General features: G+C 47.2%; 1 long non-coding RNA gene across 4 annotated transcripts in view; it reads right to left on the reverse strand.

Moving 5' to 3' along the window:
* Positions 1 to 495: 495 nt before the first annotated feature.
* The window catches only part of LOC137853348 (uncharacterized), a 41,509-nt gene continuing 24,883 nt past the window's right edge, over positions 496 to 17,121 (reverse strand). For 2 of the 4 annotated variants that reach the window (XR_011094402.1, XR_011094407.1), the window contains exon 4: positions 13,289 to 13,507. This is a non-coding gene — a long non-coding RNA (uncharacterized lncRNA). Of the gene's footprint in view, positions 983 to 1,344; positions 1,466 to 10,581; positions 11,048 to 13,288; positions 13,508 to 17,121 lie in introns of those variants that run through there. The other 2 variants (XR_011094404.1, XR_011094405.1) reach the window with 2 other exon arrangements.

The following is a 17,121-nucleotide window of genomic DNA, read 5'->3' on the forward strand; positions in this document are numbered from 1 at the left end:
AGTGATCGCCCTGCCGGGCTGCGCTGCGGGGAGGAGCCGGCAGATAAGAGCCGTTATCAGCCCTGTGACAGAAAAGCGCAGTGCTGCCTTCCCGAGGGATGAATATCGCAGGAATTCACCCTGGGCAAGCCCTGCCTGCGAGCAGTGCCCAGCAAGGGCTGCAGCCCTGACAGGGGCTTGGTCTCGCTGAGGGAAACTAATACTCGAATTGTCCTCCCCCCTTCACACAAACTCTGAAACTCGCTGTTTTTATTATTATTTTCAGTAAAGCAGCTGGTGGCATCATTGTGTTACCTCACAGAAGTCTGTCAGAGTCAGGGGCCACGCCGGCGTCCTCCCCGGCTGCAAAAATCCACGCTTTGTTTCCTTTCAAAACTTACTCCCTGGACACGCTGCTCTATTTACAGCCTTTTTTTTTTTCTAAATTTAGCTAAATGAAGGGCTGAAACGCTACAACCTGCAATAATTTCTTCTTGTTTTCCACTTTAGATGTAGTAGGTTATTCCTGGTCGCTTCTATTGAGGGCTGGGAAGCCGGAGGGAAGATTTCACAGCCCCCAGTTGAAGCAGCAATGCTGAATCCCACAAAAATACTAATAATAAAAAAAAAAACACGGGGCAGGGTTGTCTCAGCATCTGTGGCATAATCCTGCTAGCTGTCTTTCAAGAAATCTGGGATGGATGATACAATTCTCTAACATAAAAAGGAAAGAAACCCAGGAGCAGTAAGGTGGGGTCTCACACCTTCCCGAGCATTTAACGGTGGCACACAGCTCAGCAAAGTTCAAGAAATTAGCTATTACTACGGATATATTTTAATTTTACCCACGAATGCTATCAGACACTTCTGTTTTTCGCACCTCAGCTTTCTCCCAACACCATCTTCATCGTGCTCATGGTCCGAGGATTTCTTACACGCAGAGCTGCTTGGGCTGTAGCACTGCTCGGCTCATCAGCTGTATGAAGCCATAAATCTTTGACTTCTGTTGGAGATAAAATTAGGACAGGAATGTTGTTCAATAACTACCCCAACTTCTCCGTTTCATCAGTCTGCTTTGAAAGCATCTGAAGGTTTCTCCAGCCCCCACCCTGGCTTGCACCTTAATAAAACTTTTTGTTGACTAATATTTCCATGCCTGTTGGAATCTGCTGAGCTGTGCTATTGTAAATGCTCTTGCTTTAATTGTGTTTGGATTAGAATAAACCAAATCCACCATATTGTTGTTATTTTGTGTTTTGTTTTACACATGCTGCACTTCGCTCTTCTTCTCTCCATTCGCTTTAAAATTTATAAACACAAACGTATTTTGCTTTACCTGTTTACACTGAAACCCAAGGCACTTACCTTGAACTAACAGATTCGTTGCAGCTAATTGTTGGGAGTAGTGAAGGATTTTCGCAAGTGAACCCCGCATTTGTATTGGTAGCAAAAGCAGAGGATTGAAGACCTGTCTTATCTTTTTTTCCTGCAACAGTAGTAAGAGGTTAGAATATTTGCAAGGTTCTGCAGTCTTCAGCAGTGCTTACATCCTGATTCATGCTTAGTGACTTCTGAACACAGCACAAAACATGGCTTTGCATCAGATTCTGTGCAATTCAGCAAATAAAATGATGAACAGAGTATTTAGCATTCACTGGTACACGCGCACATACACATCTATATGCACTCGTACCCTCTTCAAAGAACTGAAAGGGGTGGGAGTTTCAGGGTGGATGGTCTTTTCGCAGCTGCGTGTTCTTGAGAGGTAATATTCCAGCAGAATTTAGACAGAAACCAGCTCGTGAATTTGGGCACGATTGCTTCTAGAGGGTGAAAGTCTACAAGCAATCATCCTGCTCTGCTGCTACAACCTACTAGGGGGGTTTTGCGAGCGTGCTTCCAGAGAAAGCAGCCAAGGTAATATTTCACATCGTCGCGGTGCTGCAGCTTTCCCGGCGTAGCACAGTTTTTTCTTCAGGGCCAGTGTTGGCAAGGAAGCAATTATACGAAGATCTCAGCTTCTACGTCAAAAATCTCAACCTGACTGTTACAGAGAAAAGTTTGAAAACGCGGCCTGCTGCCGAAGGTGGTTTCTGTTTGAGGCAGTTTAGTTTGATTTTGTGAGTTCGGTGGGTAGGTTCAGAGCAGGCTTGCTTCAGCTGGGTCAAGCTACTCCTGAGTTGAACCAAGTTAGCTGTTCAAATTACACCATTTCCATCAAGCTGCTTCAAACCCACTTGCGATTAGACTAGTGCAGGGCAGCTTAGGCGAGGATCAGCTCAGCAGGGGCGATTCTTGTGCCTGGCCTGGAAATTCAGTGGCTCACCCTCCGTAATTTGTACGTGGAGCAAAAGCGTGGAGGAAGGTAGCATGTCTGAGTTTTGGCTCCAGCTCCCCTTAAGGTTTCCACAGCTGCTTCTACAGAAGTCATTAGAGTGAAAGAAACAAACCACAAACCCGAGAGGAGGAGTGGAAATGCTGCAGGGACTACTGCAGGTCTGCTCCGGGTGCATGAGTATGTCCCGCACGGCTCTGCCACCCTTGCAAACCAGGAGTAATCCCCCTGCAGCCCTTGATGTTGAGGTTTCAAAGCCCAAACCAGGGGTGAGAGGGGCCAGATCCCTGCTCAGCTACATCCAGGCATATCTTGAGCGTGGTGCTGTGGCTCACTCAGACCCTTGCACTCCTTTCTGGTGGCCACCGTAGACTCGAGAGCATTTGGTCAACAGTTTCACACAAAGACCTCAACGCCTGGCGCTTTTGCTGCACCGCAGCTGTTTACAAAATAAGTTTGTTTACTTACTCTTGACCTCAGGGAATACCTTCAAAAACCTGCAAATATTCCCTCATAAATGAATAAAAGCAGCGAATTTCCTTCAGCTGTGTTTGCTTTTTGAAAACATTTCAGTCTATTAGATTAGCGGCTAGAAATGTTTATGGAAAGAATTTTTCAGCCCATTTTAGAGGGTATTCGTGGAAGGCAACATTTTATCTCGAAAACACAGTCATCTTACCGGGTGTTAATTTATGTTCATTGACTCAGGGGATGTCAAACAGCATTATATGACTTGATTTGTTCAGGTCATGTATCTCTCCTGTCTCTCCGGTCTCGTCTTTTTTTTTTTTTTTTTTTTTTTCTGCCATGCTGTTTCCTATTCCTCTGCTATGCCAGGGATGGAAAATTTAACATTTTATTTGTTCACTTCACACCTTCTTCATTTCCCTCTGAACAGAGAGCTCCTTTCTTGAGCAGCAGTGAAAGTAAACCGCTATCACAAGGCAAACCTGGGGCCCTGGAATATAAAACCACTCCCTGCGATATTTAAATTCCTTTGAAAACCATCCTCTGCCATATGTCTATAAACACTGTCCAGCTGCAACAAGATTGCGGATTCTTGGCGACCATCTGAATTCAGCGAGGAAATAACAATACTGTGCACCGAGACAGTGGCAACTGCCGCCTTAAACATCTCGCTTTGCATTTCAAATACTCTTTTTTTTTCCCCTGTTTTCTCTGATGTAGGTGGCAGGTAGAGCTGGGAACAAAGGTATAGCAGTGGAAAGTACTTGCTTTTCTTGAGAGAGGTGTCTCTTTCTGAACAGCTGGACGAAAATCATCAGTTTTGTTGCAGGACGTGAAGTGCAATCGTGCGTTTTGAGAGGCTGAGGTTTGAGCTCAACGTCATTACCGCTGGCACATGAACAGGCTGATACTCACACTCAGCATCACGTTCCTGAGCAATTCGTTTAGGAAATGACCAAGGGAGGAGTGCCAGAGCTCTCCTTGCAAGAAACAGACCCTCCTTTACCCAGAGGAAAAGAACCTGGAAGTTTTTATCCCTAAACCACGCCATATACACGTGTGTTTGGAAGCTGCACCTACGTCTGATGCCCTGCCCAGCACTGCCAAACACCAGCATCTCGAGTGATCTGAAAATTCAGCTGTCTTCGTGAGTTAAAGCACTTCTCCAACAGCGTCATTGCCTGGTTTGCAAATGTTTCTGATCTAATGCTTTAGCTGTCATCCAACTGCAGCACGTCTGGGGCAGAGGCCACATGCTGGTGTTTGTTTATTTGTTTTTTCCTTGCCTAGGAGTGGAGCAGCAAAGCTGGGACAGCGGCATAAATGCGATAAAAACCAAGGATCTCAGCACACCTCCTCCATCGGATGCCAAACGTTAGATACTTACAGCAGAGGTGCTTTTGTGTGATCCATGAGGACAAGCTGGAGTTTCGGGAAATACCCGGTGAGAAAATTTCGTGCACAGAAATTCAGGGAGAGTGTAAGCTGCATGTGGACAAGCATGCTAAATTCGAGAGCAAATCGTATCCTATGTGATGTTGGTTCGGCTCGAGCTGCAGGTCCCTCCAAAGCAGGATTTTAATGCATGAAAACGAGCAGGCATTTATTGTGAGCTGCGACCACCAATTCCTTACGCGCTGGAGTTGGCAGAAAGCAGGGTAGAAATGAAAGGAACAATTTTAGACATATGGCAATCTGGCAAAGCGCTCCAAAATTTTAATTATGCTAAGGAAAGGTCAAGGCTGGATCTGTGCTGGTGGAGGGATAATTTGCTTTTAGAGTTTGTGAAAGTGCCTCCAAAACTAAGGAACCGAAAACTGAGGAATAAAACTAACTTCTCCCGTGCAGGCGGTTGGTTCTGATCTGCTTTGAAAACAGCCTTCCGGAAGCATCCCAGAATTTTACCAGTTTATCCCAAATTTCAGGGGTGAACGCACAGTTCTTGGGGGCAGGGCTGGGACATCTCCAGGTCGAGACAAACCAATTTCTTTCCATAACCCAGTTTTCAGAGGAATGAGCTTGTTGAGGAAGTCGTATTCCCTCATTCGGAGGCCAGAAATGAAGCAACATCCCTAAATTCAGACACAGCTCTTGAAATAGCTGTTTCCTTTTTCAATATCTGCGTGTTCACCGACAGAGCTGGAAGCCCCGCAGCCCACAGGGAGCGTACATACTCCGGCAGTGGGCGACAACCCCAGAGGCTACAGCCTGGATCAATAAGGCAGGCACAAAAACAGGGTGGTGAAATGATTTACTTAAAGATAAGACTTATCTCTCTGCACCCCAAAAAACGCTAGCCCCTCGATTGCCTGATGGAGCTGCAAGGAGCACGGCCTCACGGGCAGGGCAATGGTTAATTCGAAACGAAAGCAGAAGAGAGCATCTCGCTACGGATTTAATTCACCCACTTGCCTTCCCTTACCTCCATTGTAAACCCGAGGGCCTGCATTCATACAGGAGTGCTCCTGCTAGAAATGACGCTGACAATAAATATTGTGAAAATCGGCATTGTTTTGTTAAAAAAAAAAAAGAGAGAGAGAGAGAGAGAGAGAGGATGTGCACCTCCAGTGACCTCGATTTTTCACTTCGCTGGAGTGATTATAAATGGCTTTGCTTCTCCATCAGCTCTGTCACAGACAGGACTCCTTCTTTTTGCCTCGCTGCCCAGATACAGGTGTGCCGAATTTTTTATTCCTGCCTCCAAATGCTGCCTGCGTGCCAAGAGGGAGAGCGCAAGACATGGATGGAAGACAAATTGTTGGGGCTACCCATGCCGAAAGGGCATGCAGGATGGGTGCAGGGGCAGTGCTGGACTCTTCCCATCCGTGGCTCAGCTCAGCCCTCGTGGATCTCACAGAGCTGGGGATGTGCGTGCAGAAAGAGCGATGGATCATGAGGAGCACAGCCCTGGAGGCTTCCCTTGCGGTTGTGAGGGTATCCAAAGGTGTAAAGGATGGCTAAAATGAGGGACGTAGCTTGGGCTGGGTATTGAAGGGGATGTGATGAGGAGGGCTTGGCAGGAATTAAGGAAAAATTGGCCCTGCCCGACAGCAAGGTCCCCTTCTCTGTGCTGCGTGGTGTTTATCCAGCCGTGCCGAGGAATAGGCACGCCCGTGCCAGGAGCTGGGAAGCGAAACTGCGCAAAGACGGGGGGAAAAAAATAAAAAGAAGAAAAAAAAATAAAAAAGGAGAGAGAGAGAGAAAGAAATCCAAGCTCAAAGAAAAAAAAAAAAAAAAAAAAAAACTGGAGGAAAAAGCACCAGGCCAGAAAGCCAGTGTGCTGAAATTAATTAGTTCGGACTGGATCTGCCGGGCGCTTGCAGTAGCGGAGGGGCCGCAATCCTCGCCGTGCTCGGGAATGTCACACTCGGGCACAGCGGCTGCTTTCCAGCCTTTCCTTCGCTCCCCCCGCACGCTGAGCTGAAGCCAAGGAGGGAGAGGGAGGGAGGGAGGGAGGAAAAAGCGAGGCCGAGAGCTTTCTGCGGTCGGCGGGGGCCTATAAATAGCCGCTGAAGTCTTCTAATGCCGATGGGGTGCGTCATGCCGGCCCTCCCCGCTCTCGCTCCGCTCGCCGGCCCCGAGCTCGGAGAAGGGGGGGTAAAAATCCCGAGGATGCTGCTGGCCTCGTGCAGGCGTTGCAAAGGGTCTTCCAGGTCCCGTCACCCTCGCAGGGTGCAAAAGGCAGAGGTGGAGAGGTGCCAGAGGGGATTTTGAGACGGTGTTTTCCGTCCTTGTCCCTGCCGCAAGCCACTGGGGATGGCCCCCTTGTTTCTTCTGTGAGCCCCCAGGTGCAGCAAGCTGTGCTGGGGCTCTTCTTGCAAAGAACCCATGTCCAAGGCAATATAATGCACAGGGAGGCCTTTTTTACTAAACCAAATGAGATCCCAGTCATTTTTCTTTTTTTCATTTGCAACACTGAGGTATTTTTGAGCATCTTGACGCTGCTTTATTTCTCTGTTTTTGCTCCAGTCCCTTATTCTTTTAGGATTTGCTTACATCAATCCATCAGGAAGAAGCAGAGGAACGTGCTGGTGAGCATCTTGTCTGCATAAACTTGTCCGAAACTGGACCTGCTAAAGGCAAAGCTGCCAGGCTGACACGTGGGATATGCTTCTTCTCAAGGAACGCAATGAGTTCTCCCAGATTTGGGGCTCTCCTTGGAGAGCACGTGGGGAGCAGCACGTGGTGATCTCTGCCACATCAGGGCAGTCTGAAGTGTCTGAAGCAGTGAAAAATTGCCAAAGAGAGGGTGCAGGATCATCTGCCCCTAGGAACAACCCCATCCCAAGCTGAGCTTCAAAGGTATCCAAGCATCACTGACGTCCTGGTGTCCAAAGCAAAGCTTAAGCTTCAAAACTTAGGGGTTTGTTGCTGTTTTGAAAGGATGGGTGCAGAAGGAACCCCAGCCTAAGGTCCAGTGAATGAAATTCCTGCCGTGAAACGTCCGGCCAGGCTCTTTGTTCAGAGATGGAGAATTTGCCCTGCTCCCGACGGGTCCTGTATCGAGGAAGAAATGCCAATGGATGTGTCAGAGGGGCTTTTTGGTTTGGTGCCGTCTCAAGCAGCATTGGATATAGGCACAATTGTAGAGACCTTCAGCTCTTCATGTTTTTAGCACCCACGTTGTTAGTACGGGTACACACACCTTTCAAAGGCACAAATAAAACATGCAGCTCAAGCAAAATGTCTTTTTTTTTTTTCCCTGACAGTGATGTCTGTCCCGGCAGTAGGCTTGGTACACACTGGAGCCTACCTTTCCGAGCTGAAACCTTGAGGATTACTCACGTCTTTAAAAATAAGCCCACGTCGAAATTCCCTTGTTGGATTAAGACCTAAGCCCTGCAATTGTCACTTTTCCCGACGGAGGAAAGTACCAGTGGCTTAACTAAATATACCGTCCCCAGCGCCACGGGCAGCTTCTGGATTGTTTCTCTTTCCTCTTTTACTGGAACTCCTCAACGTTTCTGTAAGTTTATTTTACTATTTGGTTGGTTTGGGTTTGCTTTTTTTTTTTTTTTTTTTTCACCAGTCCATCTCCCCTTTTCCTGAGCGCTGTGTGATCTTTCGTCCCACCCTTGCCGTTTCTTCCCCATCCTTCTCTGCCCATTTGCCACAAGCAGATGGCCACCCGTCGCTTCAGCTTTGGGGAGAAACTGCCAAACATGACAAAACAATATGTGTTTCTGTTAGCAGTGGCAAAAATCAAGCCAGGTTTAGCCTGGATTTGTGTCTCTCCTGTGTCTGATGATGTGCAAGAGCTGCTCAAAGTTTTTTCCATCACAATGAGTAGGGATTCTCCAGCAGGAGCTGTGCTGACATGGAGCCGTGTCCAGGTGGTGCTCCCACTCTTTGGGATGGGTCTGATCTTAAAAGAGCATTCGTGGCTTTGTCACGCGTGAAGAAAACTGACACTGAGGAAAAAGCAAGGACTTGATGTGTTTAACCATACGCAAGGAGGATGCTGAGTGCTCTGAGGTTGGGATTGTCTCTATACAGACAATGCACGGACCAGATTTAGGCAGGAAAATTGCTCTTCAACCCAGCTCTTGTCCTTGTTGGGTCTATCCTGGCTAAAACTGGAACTCCTCTGTGTTTCCAAAAAAATAGCCATGAATTGGATGGCCCCTTACAGTGTCCAAGAAGCCATGCACAAACTCTTCACTTGGATCCCTCCCAAGAGAGCAGGTGTTGGGGCTCGGACCCCAGCCCAGGGAAGAGCACACAGCCTCCTCTTCCCTCTGACCCAACGGTGCTTCGACAGCCTCAAGGGGTGTCAAATTAACCAGCTCTGTGCTCAGACACTACAAATCAAGACAGGAGCACTGCTGCTCATAGCACAGTGTAAGACACCGCCGCCCGTGTTTACAATAAATACTCCTCTCTCACTGGGAGAAAATCATTTTCATTCTCAGAGCTGCTTTTTTTTTCTTCTGGCCTTCCCAGCCGCTGCAGTGATCAGCTCCTCAAAGAGGTCTTAATTTGAGGAGTTTCCTAATGCATACCTTAGCACAAAGCGTGCAAGATTAAGCTTTTCAGGAGTCTCCGGGTACAAAAGAACTGTATTTCACAATGAGGAGGAGAAGTGCCATTAAAAATATCAAAGCTGTATGATACCCACTTTGTAGTTACGTTCCAAAGGACACTTTTATTCAAATTCCCTCTTTTCAGGAGCTTCCGTTTCTGAAATTTCTCGCTGTTGTTAAGTAGCCCAAAGGGAATTTTTTGTGTGTGTGTGTGTGCAGGGCGAGTTTGGCATAATTCATTCAGGATATTGCAGTAATGGGGTTATTCTAAGCATGAAACAAGATAATTTTCACGCCTTGTGGAAGCCGTGTTCAAGTTCGCCTCATTTTGGATCGTTTCCCTCTTGATGGGCTCCTCCTGACCGGTGTGGTGGGAACTTTGGTTTTTCCACGCTGGCAGGGGCTGGCCTGGGGATTGATGGGTTTTGGGAGTGGCCCAGGCACCGGGGCAGCACATCCCACCTGCTGCCTCCTCGTCTTCTCCCCGAAAAGAGGAGGCAAGCAGCCAGTGCTCCCACAGGGGGCACGTGAGCACTGCATCCCGTACTGCTTGCATTAGCCCCTATCAAGCACAAGTTGGATATTTCAGGTGTATTTAGGGGCTAGGAAGTGCAAACAGACACATAAAATCCCAACTGACAGCATGGGACCCAGATGCTGACCTGGCTTAGGTGCTTGTGGATCTTACCATCCCACCACAACCTTCCTCCAGCTGCACTGCTGTGTCTTCAGGGATGAGACAGCTTTGGGAAAATGACCCATGGGCACACGAAGGTGTAAGAGCGGTATGCACGATTCGGATGATTTTTAATGCATATAAATGCTGCCACTATCGCATCTAAGCCCTGCATTGCCCCACCCCACCAGCACACCTGATTCTGTTATCAGAGGCACACAACACGCACGTGGCGAGTAAGACTTGGTGATTTCCAGAGCCTGCATGGGGAAGGTGGAGGTGAGCCCTCGATGGGCTGTTTTAATCAGGATCACGGGTTGAACAGCACATGGCTGCAAAAAAAAAGGCCCACAGGAAAAGGGAGGAATCAGTTTCCATCATGACACCACAAATCCAGGTGCTGGATTTGCACCGGGAACCCAGTTCATGCTGCTGGTTAGCAGGATCTTGTTAGCCCCGCTTCTGGGGAGAAAAGCAAGGACTTATGCCTGACATATCTTGAAGACAAGCTAAGAAGGCGGCTGTAATCTCTATGACAGCCAAAAGATTTGTGTGAGACGCGAATTAATCAATAAAACCACTTTTGGTGGTGGAACAGAGGACGCATTTCCCTGCCACACTGATGCCCGCACGTGAGAAAGAAGCATGCCCTGCCGCTGGAGCGTGCAAAATAAAATACCAGCAACATCCACCTAAATTTTAACGCTGAACTGTGAAACAACGGCGACCAGAAGAAAGGCTTTTGTTTCCCTGTCCTTTTTCTTGAACCGAACAGTGCCTAACTGTTTAACTTGTGGTTAAGGATTATTTATGTAGGGCTCTTGTGTAGGTAAAGCGCCATGTCCTTGGCCCTCTGCCCACGTAGCGCAGTGCAGGATCTCTAGTTACAAATTGCAGCTGTATAACATAACAGGAAACGTGGGGCTTTAAGTTATTCCACTGGAAAGATTAATTATTTGGAAAATAGTTATGCAGCAGCTTTGTGTATTTTTGGAGCAAAGGTGACCAGCACCATCTTAAATTTAAAGAAGTAAAAACCACTTGCAGGGAATAAAAAGGGACGCTTTAGAAACTGGAAGTGTCACGGGACAATTTGCTAATTTTTTTTTTAATAACGTTCGAACTGTCTGCTCTCACCGAAGGAGCCAGGGAAGAGTGGTGGTCAGTCCCAGAAGGGAGATGGTGGGAGAGGAGTGGGAGCATTTGGGAGCTCCTGGATTCAACTGCACCTTGGCCTTCCAGTCCAAAATCCCATCCACCTGCTTGAGAGGAAGGTGCAGGGAGTCCTACCGAGGGGTGAGGCAGATCCCAGGAGAATGAGGCTTGTTTGCATGTTCAGGAATGTGTCCAGTGTGATATTTATTTGTGTCTCTGAGTCGCTGGTAGAGGCAGGAGCAGATTTGGGTTTGGCAGCCTGGTGCGATGGGACATCCCCTTGGCACTGGCACAAGGTGAGGAGCAAGCTTGGAGGCACCAGCTCGGCAGTGTGGTCTCCTTCAAAAGCATGCTGCAGACAGCATGAAGACACTAGAGCCCAGGGAACCCATTTCCTCCAAGTAAACACTCCTGGGGAAAAAAAAAAGAAAGCAAATGCGGTGTCTGGAGGGAATGTTTTCCACCTCAGGTTGGAAGATGGGGTGACAAATGGCACCTCCTGCTACATGTCCACGAGCCCTGCCCTGCCCACCTTGCTGTGGGCTTCTTTTTACAGCCTGGTTCAGGGGATTTTAATTTGCCCCTCTGCATGGAAGTGATCGCTCCGATTAAAGGGAACTACTAAAACAGCAAACTGGCTGCTGCAGCGCGTGGGCATGGGCGAAGGCCAAACTCTCTGATCAGCTCTGCACATGCTTCCGAGTGACTTCAGAGAGGTCCGCGGCCAAAGTGAAATGTCTCACTGATTAGGATTCCTCTTAGCATCCAAATGTGCTTAAATACTGGAGTCCTCCAGAGGGATGTGGTTTGGATAAAGAAGATGTAGCTATTTTTAGGCAGCACAATGCACCTCTCAGTAAAGTTTTTCCACTCTGACACGTAACCCGCGGCCATTTCATGAGAGCAGCTATTCCACACCTGGCTCTGCACTAACCTAGTCTCCTGGGGCTTTTGCCTATGGCTGTGATGGGGATGTGGTGGTCACTCTCTGTTTGCTGAGACAGAGATGTCAAAAAGAAAGACCCAAATGAGAAACACCCATGCATGAACATGTCAGTGGGTTTGGGGAGACCCCTGAAGGGTTTTGTACCCCTAAATCTACCTAAGCTTTCCTGTACTCCTACCAATGTCTTCTGCGCAGTTGAAACCTACCCTAAAGAGATAATTGAGGTCATGAAGTTCCCTCAGAGTGCATATTTAGTCAAGTAGAAACTCCTGCCCGGGCACAGCTGCAGGGCGGTTTGGAAAACAGCCAGAAAAGCCCCTCTAATATCACACCTTGGCCCAGATAAGATGTGCAGAAAGACCCCCGAAGTATTATTAGAACAGATTTGGGAGAAACAAGTGAAGAATATGACTTCTGGGTTCTTCTTTCCCTCTGCAGGCAAGAGAAATGGGCAGGGTGTGCCCCATGGGAAAGACAAAGTGGGTCCCAGTAAACCAAGTCCAGCATCCATCAAAGCTCAGGGAAAGACTGGTTTCAAAGCAGTCTGGTTTTCCTGATCCATACTGGGCAAACACCAGTGCCAAAAATGCTCACAGGGTGGTTTGTTAATCCCAGAGGGATTCACAGAAAAAATCTGGGGTCCAAGTGGTGGTGGTGGCTGGAGAACATCTTCCTTCTTCCTTTCAGGGCTTGAGTTTGTCATGGGTTCATGGGTAGGTTGTTAAGGACTAGGTCTTTACTCCATCTCTGTGTCATTTTTTAATGTTGTGAGAGTGATCAACTGTATTAATTGTCATTATTAATATGGGGAAACTACAAAAATGCTTCATTTCACCCCAAGCGGACCCTGTTTCAGTGGGCTGTGAACAAATAATTGGGGAGGCCAGCAGTTGGCTGCCATACAGGGAACTTGAACAGAGAGCATTGCTATTCAAGCAGACTCGTCGACATTCGAGGTGTAAATTTCTCATAATTGATGGAGTTAAATGAAGGACAGTCCAGGTCCTGGCAAAGAACAACATCAGATCAAGGCGGGCCTAGAGAAAGTTTCTTATAAAATCAAGAATGCCTCTGACGTAGGTAACAAGCCAAACAGAGAGAGCAGTCTCTCAACTTTCCAAGTTTTTTATTTCTGCCTCATTTGCTGCTACCTCAGACTAACCAAAACTCCATGTTTGTCTAATATAAAACAACTATTTTCGCAAAATTCTTCAAGCCACAGCAGTTGAGTCCTACCACAATAATTCACCACTCTACTACAGCAAATGTTTATATATGAAAAAACTTACTAGGTATTAAAAAAATGGAGGAAATGATTTAATTTAAAGCCTCTATATTTTAGTGCATTTGATAGAATACAGAAGGCATGATTTTCATCAGCCAAAAAATATTGTTAGTGGAAGCCTGCTTTCTTCTCCGCATTGCACTTTTTGTGGCCATTGGCATTCATACAGATCCCCACGCATCTCACCGAGCCGGGTTGAATTTTATACCCGTGGTACTTTCCCGAAGCAGATCTCCATAAAGTCTGGGGGAGGCATCCCTGGTGTCATTACAGGAGTGATTTACAAGTTAGTGAATGTCATGTCACTAAGCTGGCCAAAGAGGGCTGTGGTCATTCAAGGCTTCATCTAGACTCATCAGAAAGAGAGACCCTGCAGAGGACGACCCTGCCTAGCTTTAACTCCTGTTGGGATGAGTTTTTCTTCCTTTTTCTGGGCCATTGACTGCAGGGAGAACCCAGGATGACAAAGTTCCTAATTTACGTTCAAGTAACTGCTTAAGTCTGGGTGGGACAAACCCAAGGCAGAGGTGAAGCATGGAGAAAAAGTCTGCAAATCTTGTTGCAGCAGAGAACACAAACCCTTTGTAAGGATGGAGGCTGCAGAAGGCTCTTTAGGTCTGGGGACAGCAAAAAAATTCATCTGAAAAAAACAAGGAGAGCACAGATAAGGTGAGAAGCTTCGAAGGAACCAGGTGTTTGGGGCAAAGCAACAAATCCTCTACATTTAAAAGTCACCTGAAGACAGAAGGTGCCTGGAGGGGCCAGGTCTTGCTGCCAGCTCAAATGCAACCTCATCGTAGAGCCAAAAGTGACTCTGGCGCTGTTGTTCAGCACAGTGGTCTTTTGAGTTTGCCAGAGAGCCAGATGTGCCCTGCCATGGAGAAATTATCTTCTGCACCTTGGCATCTGGTTTCTGTAGCTGCCAGTGAAAGAATGGCACGGGCATGTTGCGTGGAGGGGCAGGTGGCACGTTGTGATGGCTTTTTCAAGTGATTACTAAGAGAAAAAGTATTGCGACAATTTTTGGCTGAAGCATTACAGATAAATGCTGTGAACAAGCTCTGTGAATGTGGCTCTGGGAATCGCTGAAATTAGCATTTATCGCTTGGTATTTCAGAGGATTTCAGGAATGAAGGATTATTTGGCAATAAAACCCTTTTCCTGGTGCTCTGTGCCTCGACAGGCAGCTCCCCAAATGAGCAGCCAGGCAGGCAGGCTATGAGTTATCGCGTGCCCACTCACACCTACTTGTACTCGGAGGGGAGGACACCAGGCTCCTGCTGACCCTCCTGAGAGGCTGGATATTTGGGAAATTAATGTAAGTGCAAGCAAACGGCTTGAAATCTAAGACAAAAAATGCAGCAATTCCTTATGCTTCATTCCAAGAATGAAAAGAAAATGCTTGGGAGGCTTTTGCAAATCCAGCCTCTCCATTATCTGCTGAGATCAGATCATGACCTTCGTGACGTCTTCTCCTTGAGGAGGGCATTTTCCTGGTGAGAAAAGCAGTTTGTCGAGTGAGTACAGGAGCAGTGGTTCCAGAAGCAATTCCTCTGTTTGTGGGAGAGGGTTATCCCTTGGGGATCCTCATGGGGCAGGAGGCAGAGCATCCTGGAGGCTCCCAGCCTGGGCCCCACTGGCCTCCAGCCTTTCCCCAGTGGCTGCTGCACCAGCATCTCACACAGCATCTCACACTATTGATCCCTCGCTGATCTCTATGGGACTAAATAAAAGTAATGGGAAGATCTTAAGAAGAGAAATCTGGAAAATTCGGGAACGCTTCATAAAACCCTGGCTTCTGTGACACCCATCTGCTCAGAGCACACATTAGCGGGTTGTTTCTTCTAAATTAAAAGCTGTGATAAACTCAGCTGCTCTCGGATCTGTCACCATCTTTCTCCTGCAGAATTAATTTGCTGAGATGAAAGGGGCTATTCCCAACTCTCAGATAACCGCTGCCCCAAGGCAGGGTGCTGCAGCCCACCCTGGGCTTTTTACAGAAATCCCGTTTGGGCAAATGAAGGGCAATGCTGAAAGCGGGCGGCAAGGAGGTGGCCACGCAAAGGATCAGTAAAGGTTCATCCTGCTAACTGGGAGCTACTGGTATTAGGGTTTATAACTAGGGGGCACTTTTCAGCTCGTTGGCGTTACCTGCTGCAGAGACAGCCCCAAAAGGGGCTGCAAGCAAGGGTGGGCAGGAAAGGTGAAACAATGCCCTAGATAACAGTCCTGGGGAAAACAAAGGAGCAGATGTTTATTGGGGAGTAGCTTCTGGCCGGCTCCAGCCAGGCGGAGAACAGTTTACTCTTCTCAAGGCCGAATCTGAGATCAAAAGGAAGATCTCAAACATCAGGGGACCCCAGGGCCACGCAAAGGCTTGGGGAGGAGGGGGCTGAGTGGCTATGGACACTTTTTTTCTGGAAAAAAAATCTCAGGAGGAGCTGCTCGCCTTGATGGTGTGAGAGCCTGGCAAGCTTTTTCCTTGCAGAAGGTAAATACGTGCAGGAGACAGCAGCTCAGAGGTGTGACCCCACGGACAAACCCTGCGTCTGCATCTTTATGAAGAGCAAATGCCTAGGGAAAGAGTGGAGATGTGCATGTTTGGTGAATTCGCTCACAAGAAGAACGGGTTATTGGGTGGGATAAGCTGGCAGGTAAGGTGGAAGCAACCTGGGTGTATTGATGCCACACGTAATTGTCCAGCAAGTTGGTTTTTCTCTAATACCTAAATGCTAACACCCATCTGTATGCAATACCGTATTCTCTCTCTTTGGAGAAGGAAAGGTGTCCTCACCTCTGCTGCCTCTGCTGGAACTCCCTCACCTTTTATTTTGCCCCAATGAACTCTGTTGGGCCACACTTTGCCCTAGAAGAGAATCTGCTCGGAGAAGCCTTGACTTGGTCCATCTGAGTACACATGGAGACCAGCAATAGGCTGACTTTCACGATCTTGGAGGTCTTTTCCAACCTTAATTGTTCGATGGTTCTATGATTTAGCAGCAGACAACACTTTCAAGAGATGCTCACACCTCCCCTCCCTAAATAGGAAGCTCCTGAAAAGAAAACAATGAATTGCCAGGGGAAAAATAATAATAATAATAATAATAAAACATTTCAGAAAGTCTTTTTTTGGGCTAAGGAGCTTGGACTGGTGTCAGGCAAGATTTACAAAATTGACTTATAACTTGGGGTGTGCTGCCATGTAGTGCCATAATCGAGACTCCTTGAAGTGGCTTGGCTTCTGGACAAGATGGGGTGTTTCCCCTTTATGAATTTGTTCCCCTTTATGGTGCCTTAGGCATGGTGAAAGAAGATGGTTTTTGGACAACTGATGTGCTTGCTCAATCAAGATAAGGTGACGAAGCGTGCAGAAAAGGACAAAATGACAGAAAACAAGGAGCCCTGGTTTTGTGCCAAAGCTTCCTGAAGCTCCCAGGGGATAGCTTTGAATTTTGGCCCCATGGGAGCTGAAGTGGTTAGTACACCATATCCCTTCCACTTTAAACCACAGGTGCTTCAGGACAGAAGGGCTTTTACATACCTTTTACATGGGGAGAGGCTTTGAGGTGGGAATGGCAGCCCTTTATTTTTCTGAGCATCCCAGAAATGGATCAAGGCTGTAAGGAATGTTAATATATTTTATTGGACGAGATGCTAGAGCTGGAAACAGCTTGTCAGCTGTTGGGCACACGAACACTTCCAGGATAAAAGCAAAGACCATAAAAGCTTTAAAAAAAGTGCTCAGAAACAGTTCATTCATGCCAGCAACACCTTAAATAAACCATCAAATGTAGCCAGAAAAAAAAAAAAAAAACTAGAAATATCCCTATAAAGCAATGAATTTCATTAAGTGTGGATCAGCTTTGGGCAAAGTCTAGCTGGTTTGCTTGAAAGGCAAAATTCTTCCCTACAAAAACTTCCTAGACAGTGTACTCAATCCTTTTCTGTCTTCTTCTATCAAAACTCGAACATTTAATGAAAAGCTTGATTGATAATTAGCCGTGCTTGACCCAGGCAAACTGCTGGCCTAGGCAGTTTTTCTTTGATTCAAATTTCTAAAGTTTTCTTAAAATAGCACTATAGGGAAATCCCTGTGGAGGGCAGCATCTTCTGGTTGCTGGGAGAACCTGAGCAGCTCAGGCTGAGCGAAGAAGACCTCATGGCAGGAGAAATAGGAATATCACGGATTATGAATGAACCCAAACTGGGGAATTCCAGCCTCATCCTATTTTGTGTTTGATCCCATTCAGTGTC

Source organism: Anas acuta, chromosome 3 (genome assembly GCF_963932015.1).
Source record: "Anas acuta chromosome 3, bAnaAcu1.1, whole genome shotgun sequence".
Lineage (NCBI taxonomy): Eukaryota > Metazoa > Chordata > Aves > Anseriformes > Anatidae > Anas > Anas acuta.